Source organism: Vicugna pacos, chromosome 4 (assembly GCF_048564905.1).
Source record: "Vicugna pacos chromosome 4, VicPac4, whole genome shotgun sequence".
Taxonomy (NCBI): domain Eukaryota; kingdom Metazoa; phylum Chordata; class Mammalia; order Artiodactyla; family Camelidae; genus Vicugna; species Vicugna pacos.
This window is the reverse complement of record NC_132990.1, coordinates 75480338-75488669: the sequence shown is the minus strand read 5'-3', so window position 1 is coordinate 75488669 and position 8332 is coordinate 75480338.

Genomic DNA, 8332 nt, shown 5'->3' with positions numbered 1-8332 from the left:
CGGGGATGCTCACAGATTGTAAGGAACCTCCTGGCTTTACCTTAAGGATTAATGACACATGAGGCAAGTCAGTGGGGACAAGTGCACCTGAGGACTGTGGATACTGGGACGGTCAGGTTCAGAAGGTAGGACAACTGACGTGCGACCAAGGTCAGGAGACCAAGGGTGCACATGACACAGCGGACGCAAAGGAACAATCAGGAATGGATAGATTTAGGAAACATCCTCGCAGCATTTTTTTGTGTGCGTGGCCTTTCTGATGACAGCCGTCCTGACAGGTGTGAGGTGACATCTCATTGTGGTTTTGATTTGTCTTTTGCGGATGATGTGTGACATTGAGCATTTTCACACGTGCCTGTTGGCCTCCTGTATGTCTTCTTTGGAAAAATGTCTATTCATTTCTTCTGCTCGTTAAAAATAAGTACATTTTTAATAAGTAAAAGCAAACACAAAAAAGCATCAAGCCTCAATAATTAGAGTTTTTATGAACCAAAGATCATGATTAAACCAATTCCGGGCCTCTGAGGCCCATTAACAAGGAACACAGCTCAGCCACCTGCCTCTGGGAACTCCTGTTTGGGAGCCTGGCAAGCCGGGAGAACAGTGGCCGGCTTAGAGGGTTCGGTAAGCGTCAGCCTTAGTGTACTTGGTGGCTCTTATCAGTGGAAGCTATTTTAATCATGCGTGTCCGTGATGACCCAGACGTGGAGACGGGGCAGAGGGGTAAAGTGGCTTTCCCTTGTTTCCTGGGGAGGGGCTTGTTGGGTGAGAAATGATCTGGTCTCCTGCGAGCCTGCTCAGCCCCACTCTGTTTAAAGTACACGGCCTTCACTCCCGTGACCATTTTCTGAGAGCCTCCCGTCTGCACCCAGCCCTGTTGAAAGCCACCTCCAGCCGGCTGCAGCCCAAGAGACTTGATCTGCTCACCCACCTGAGACGTCCAAGGGTTGAGTTCAAGGCTTCAGACTCCAGAGCAGCTGATCCTCAAAGCAACCCTGTTGCCCCCATTTCAGAGCCGCCAAAACCGAGGATCCGAGCAGTCAAGAGACTTGGTGGTGAGGGGTTGCTGCTGCCGCCCAGTCCTGCTGGCCCAGGGTCTGTGTCTGGGTTCGCCCGCAGGAGGAAGGACGGCTGACTTAATGGCCCAGTGGCTCCGGCAGCAGCACGTCTTGCGCGAACAGAACACACACAAACCAGGTTCCGGGGGCGAGCCTACCCGCAGCGGGGACGGACGGTGTAGTTAGGCAGCCAGATGGTCCCAAACCTGCCGGGGTTGAAGGCTCAGAGGCTCAGGCTGTACCCAACATGGACACCGTTGGCCTCTCCAGCTGACGGTCCTGAAGGTCAGGATTGATGGTTCTCGACTTTGGCTGAACTGGAATCACCTGGGGAGTTGGAAAAGAAAGAACCACCCCCTGGAGACCACACCCCGGACCAGTTACATCCAAACCTCTGCAGGTGGGACCTGGGCGTTCTAGTCACTGGAAAGCCCCTGCTCGTCCCTCTTTAACCATGTCCCAGGAGCGGCCACCTGCCTCCAGGGACTCTTTACCTCGGCTCACCAGCAAGATCTCACTTTCAACACAGCAGGCTGCTGGCCTGCACAGGTGACGATCCTTAACAAGGCAAGGGCGGATGACAGGGACGGGTAACTCACAAGGAACAAACACAAACACTTCGGGAGCTTATGAGAAAATGTTTAGTCCTTGTATGATTTTCCCAGGGCCCCCATCACAAAATGCCACAGATGGAGTGTCTTACACACAGAATTTTTATTTTCTCACCTTTCTGGAGGCTGGAAGTCCAAGAGCAAGGTGTCGGCAGTTTTGGTTTCTCCAGAAGCCTCGCTCATCGGCTTGCACGTGGCCTTTTCTCTGTGTGTGCGTGCGCCCCCGTACCTCTCTTATAAGGACACCAGTCAAATTGGATTAGGGCCCACCGTAAGTATCTCATTTTAACTTAATCACATCTTTAAAGGCCCTAGCTCTAAACACAGTCACATTCTGAGGTCCTGGGGGGTCAGGGTTTCAACGTATGAATGGGGGTGGGAGACACGTTTCAGTCTGTAGCAGTCTTCTGAGCACACTAATTGAGGCGGAAATATAAACTTTTACAATCAGATTGACATGGTTACCTAAAGGTGGAAAACCTTTTTTATGATCACTCTCTTGTCCTGCTGGAGAAAGAGGAAGCTGGTGAAAAGCTTCTGGTGATCTGTTTGGTGATACCAAAAACTTTTAAAAAAGAATTGCGCACACACATGCACACACATGCGCACACACACACACACACACTTACTGCTGGGTCTAACAACTCCACTGCCAGGAATGTAACACAACAAAATAAGGCAAGTGTGCAGAGAGGCACAGGCAAGGGTTATAACTGCATTACTCACATTTGCAGAAAACCTGGGGTCCACTTCAACACCCACTAGGACTGACTATCATGAGAAAACAGATACCAAGTGTGGGTGAGCATGGGGAGAAGCTGGTACACCGCTGGTGGGAATGTCAGTTGGCACAGTCTCTGTGGAAAACAGTTTGGTGGTTTCTCTGAAAGTTACACGTAGAATTACCGGTGACCCAGCAGTTCCGCTCTGAGAGATACACCGAGAAAAACAGGCACTCGACAAATAATTGTACTGGAACGTTCGTGGCAGCATCGTTGACCACAGCCAAAAGGTGCAAACCACACAAAAGACCATTAGCGGAGGAACGTCTAGCCAGACTATGGTTTATCCACTCAGTGGAATATTATTCGGTCATAAAAAAGAATGAAATGCTGATACCTGCTACAACATGGGATAAACTCGACAACGTGATACTAAATGAAAGAAGACAAACAAAAAGTCATGTGGTCAATGATTTCCATTTATATGAAATGTCATCAGGGGAGAGTATAGCTCAATGGTAGAGTGTGGGCTTAGCATGAACAAGGTCCTGGGTTCAATCCCCAGTACCTCCCTTAAAATAATTAAACTTGTATGAAATGTCCAGAATAGACAAATCCGTAGAGACAGAAAGCAGATTGATGTTTTCCAGGAGCTGGTGAGACAGAGGACTGGGACCAACTCCTTAGTACATATGGGGTTTCATTCTGGAGTGATGAAAATGTTCTAGTACTAGACAGAAGTGGTGGTTGCACAACCTTGTGAATGTGCTAAATACCACCGAATTGTACGCTTTAAATTGGTTAGTTTTTTTTAATTGAAGTGTAGTTTATAGTGTTGTGCCAATTTCTGGTGTGCAGCAAAATGTTTCAGTCACACATATACATGCATATATTTGTTTTCATTGTAGATAACTACAAGATACTGCATACAGTTCCCTGTGCTACACAGTAGAAACATGTTTATCTGTTTTATACATAGTTATTAGTATCTGCAAATCTCGAACTCCCAATTTGTTCCTTGCCACCCCTTCCCTGCCCTAACCATATGTTTGTTTTCTGTCTGACTCTGCTTTCTGTTTTGTAATAAATTGGTTAGTTTTCTGTTATGTGAATTTCGCTGCTGTTAAAAACAAACTGGTAGCAATCTAAGTATCCAAAAGTGGCTGCTCCATCCAAGGCTCACCACGAGGCTGCTATCAGTCAGGGCGTGGATGTTTGATTACTGACGCAGAGAGACGTTCACAGTATGTTAGTAAATGATAGAAGCGGGTCACAAAACTATGGCGTACAGTTGCTTTTTGGTCAAAATACATCTCCGTTTTTATGAATGCAGAGAAAAACGTCTGGAAGGAATAACTGCAAAATGTTGGCTTTTGGTTTTCCTGTATTTTTCGTGAAATAATGAAAATGCTTTCTTACGTAACCCCAAAACGCAATAACCGAGAAATAGCTGCTTCCTTAAGGAAATTCATCCTGTTCTGTGTGAGGCTCTCAGGAGACTCCTCACACATCTGCTGGCCCAGGGCTCAGGACCAGAATTCCTCTCCTGCAAGGGAGGGGGTGGGGAGGCTGCCCAGGCATGTGGGTGAGGGGCAGGCCTGTGTGTCCCCCCTACCCCATCCCCGGGGACTCCTCTCTCTGAGCTAAGGTCCTCCTAGGACCTTGTTCGTCACTGACCCTCTGCAAAACTTTCTGGCTGGAGGATTTAAGCTGAGGAACCAGGATTCCAAGACACTCCTGCCCTGACTTGTCTCCCACCATTAGAAGCAGCACCGGATGGAGAAAAGGCCAAGCGGGGCCTCAGGGGGCTCAGATTGCACCTCTGACCCCAGCTAACCGTCCTTCCTCGAGGCCCGGCCCCGGGGTGGGGTTCCCAGGGCTTGGCCACTGCTGCCAGACCTCACAGCTGGGCTGTTGGCAAGAGGAGTTTTCCCAGGGTCCCAGCAAGCCCCGTGCTCCTGCTGGAAGCCCTTCCTTTTCCCACCAGCGAGCTGAGTCCTGGGCCAGGCTATTGGATGCCGTCACCGGGGGCCCGGAGCTGCGCTGTGGCCAGAGAAGCAGCTGTGGGTCTAATTACCAGATCGAGAGGAGGTCTTAGAAATTCTCCCATGGAAGCAGCATGTCCTGGGCTGGGCCCGGGGACCGTGATCGCTTCGTGAGTTTGTGTCTATGTGAGTGTGTGTCCAAGTGCATACATATTAGGGTTGCCAGATAAAATACAGACACCTGGATAAATTTGAATTTCAGATAAATGAACAGGTTTTTTTAGTATAAGTATGCCCTAGAGATTGCACTCTGTATCCTTCTTTGCTGAGTCCGGCAAGCCTGACACATGTCAGCATGGGCTTCCAGAGACTACGCACGTGTGTAAGTGTGTCCATGTGCAAAAGCCACACATAACGTATGCAGGTGTGTATGTAGACACACGGGTGTGTGCACACCAGAATGCAGGTGTGGAGGTCTCCCTGTGTGTGTGAGCCAGGGCATGGCTTTTGCTGCATTGGTGAATGTATAAAAGTATCTGAGTGCAAAGACGATCACGTGTGTGTTTCCATGCTTACATCTATGTGTGTAGATGTACCAAAGCGCACGAAGTGTCAGATGGGGAAGTGTCCCCGTATGTGCACATGACAGAGCGTTAAAGCCGGAGGGAAGCTTAGAGCTCTCCCGCATGTAATGTGACACGTGAGCACCCCCGGTGCAGCCAGCCGGATGCACGTGTGTGTGCACGCATGCGTGTGTGCGCAAGCTGGGGGCCGGGGGCACGAGAGTGCTCGTGCTCACCTCATGCCAGGCGCCGCTGACCAGCGTTGCCTCATCCCCAGACAGCCCTTTACTTAAGAGGACCAGTCCTCACGGGGGACGTCCCGGGGGACCAGGGCACCAGCCTCGCCCGTCTGCCCGGTGGAGGCACGTGTGCCTGCACGTGGATTACATAAACGCTGCGGCCCAGAGCTGTGGCCAGATGTTCTGTCTCTTCCTGGAGCCAGATGGCGGCCGATCTGGGAGTTTGTGTGTTTTCCTAGCTCCTGCCCCTTTTGGAGCTTTCCCCAGGCAGGGAAGGGGCTGGGGACACACTGAACGGGACCAATTGCCTCCTGGGGAAGTGGCTTCTCCCAGGCGGGGGCTCAGGACCTAGTGATGTTGCTTGCGGAGGTGCTGGTGCCCCAGGGCAACTCCCAGCTCGGTGGTGTCCCCATGTTGCCCTGAGGCCCTGGTGCAGCCCGGTCCGCAGCAGGGCTCCACACCCTAGACCTGCCCCCAACTCACCTGGCGTGGGTCCCCATGCCCCCCTGGCCTCACTGTTCCTGTGGTGACAGGTGACGGCCAGCTGACCTGATAAATCCACGGATTAATTTCCCAGGGCCACCACCACAGAGCACGCAGACCGGGTGGCTTAGAGAGCACAAACGGGTTTCCTCCCCGTTCTGGAAGCCGGAAGTCAGAAACCAAGGCCTCTCTCCTTGGCTCGAGGGCGCTGTCTCCTCCTTGTGTCCTCACATGGTCGTCCCTCTGTGCTTCTCTGTCCGAATTTCCTTCTTATAAAGACACCTGTCCTGTTGGATTAGGGCCCACCCCTAATGGCCTCATTTTAATTGAATTGCCTCTTTAAAGGCCCATCTTCAAATACAGTCACCGTCTGAGGTCCTGGGGGGTAGGACTCCAACATATGAATTGTGGGGAGGGGTGCACGGTTCAGCCCAGAGCACCACCACAGGTCTGCTCTTGGGGAGGGAGCCTCTCCAGCCCCGGTCCCACCATCACCGGGCAGTAGCTGTAGGGGGTCTTCATAACCCCAATTTCCTGCTCTTCATTCTGGCAACTGAGGACTTTACTAGGGGCCAGACAGGAACTCTACAGAGACCCAGAGCCAGGTCGGGGTGGCCCCTCAGCCTTGAACCCCAGCTCCGTTGGGAAGAGCGTTGGGACCACATGGATGGGAAATGTGACAGCTCAGGGCGGGAGGGGTCGGTTCACTCCCCTTTGCCCACCCACAGCCTGAAAGCCAGGGAGCCCGGGCAGGGGGCGGTTCAGGGCAGGCCACTTGCTTTGAGCCTGACACCCTCCCTGGGCCTCAGTGTCCCCATCTGTGAAGAGAGGCCTCTGGGCTCACCGTGACCTGGTTCCCCTCTGCACTGACCCCTGGCCATCGGAGCCCTGAAGTACGTTGTCCTGCAGGGGTGGGGGGTGGCCCATGCAGCTCTGTCTTCCTTTCGGAACCTCAGGCCCAGGGCTTAGCACTTTGCATGCTTGTGGTCTAATACTCGCACCTGTGCAAGGTAAATCATCCCCATTTTATGGAGGAAGAACCTGAGGCCCAAAAGGGCTCAACAACTTGTCAGGGCCAGAATTTGAAACTGGGTGTCTGATTCCCAGATGTGTGCTCTTTCCTCGACACCACTGTGCCCAGCCCACCCCTCACCTGGCCTCCGAGCCCCCCTCAGCCCTTCAACCATGTGACCTTGACAAAGGAAACCCTGGTGAGTAAAGCTCTGTGGCCCACACCTTTGGGGCTCTGCCACCTTGAGGGGACGCCTCCATAGGCTTCCACCTTGCCTTTTCCTGACGCACCGGGAGCCGCTGAGGGCTGGGGTGGCTACCTTCTCCTTGAAAGTCATCCGCTGCGGTTGGGACCCATGGAGTCTGGCCAAGGCTGACCTCAGAGGGCACAGGTAGCCGTCCGACACAGTGGGATTTGATTCTCTGTAAAAAAAAAGAAAAAGCCCACCTACCCCTGCGCCCGCCGCTCCCCCAGTCCAGCCCCACTCCATGGTAGGCGCATGCCCGTGTGTCTGTTTTCCAGAGGACTCCTCTGCTCTGAGCCCATGTGGGCCTGGTTCTAATCCTGGCTCCACCACATCCCAGCTGAGTGGCCTTGGGGAAATGACTTTCCCTCTCTGAGCCTCAGTTGCCTCACCTGAAAAACAGGGATAAGGTCACTGTGAGGATTCGGTGAGACAAGGCAGGTGAAGGACGTAGGAAACCATGAATCCCCCTCCTGCTCTCATCCCGAGTCAGGAGTTGAATGTCAGCTCCATGGAGAGGCTGATCTCTGCGAGGTTAGAGATGAAGGAGAGATCAGCGATCTGAGGGCTAAAAACAGAAATAGATGAGGCCACGTGTACCCTGATAGCGGAAGTAGACGCAGGTAGATCAAGGAAACAACACAATTTGCCCCTGTGGATACAGAGACAAAGATCCCTAACAAAATCGCCAAGCCAATCCGGTGGTGTTTAGAAAGGGCAGTGCATCTAGACGCGTGGGGCCTAGCCTGCGTGTGCAGAATAGGTTCACCGTTTGAGGGCCAAATATTATAGCTGACCACAGAGAATGGGAGTGGCTGTTGGCTTCGATCACCAAAGTGTGTTTACATTGTCTGAGTGAGCACACACTCGGTGTCTCTCGTCCCATCCCTGGGGCCATGGCAGCTGTTCCCACCTCCTGCCCACCTCCCCTCCAGGCTCCGCTCCTGTGGGCTCCCCCAGAGGGGTCCGTGTGGGATGGCAAGGGGGCCCCATTGAGCACGGACCCTGAGCCTGGCGCCCAGGTGTGGAGCACCCCTGAGTCACACAGGACGCTCCAGAGGCTTGTCACCCCTGTGTGACAGGTTAGAACGTGAGGGCTCAGAGAGGGCGCATGACCACTGTGTTGGTGCTGGCACTGGCCTGAGCCGGGTCCCCAGCACCTGGTGTCACTGAGACCTCACAGGACAGGGTGTGCCTGCCGGGCGAGATGCCAGCCACCTCTCCAGGGAGACTTTCCTCCTCACTGTTTGTGAGGCACTTGGATTCCACTGTCCTCTTGAGCCTAGGGGGTCTGCCAAGAGCTCTCTGCTCGTCAGAAACCCCTCTTCATCCTAAAGACGCCAAAGACCACCACCCCCTCCTGCAGAGACAGAGGCCCTGCGGACCTGCATCCCTGCAAGGGGTGTGGACCTCAG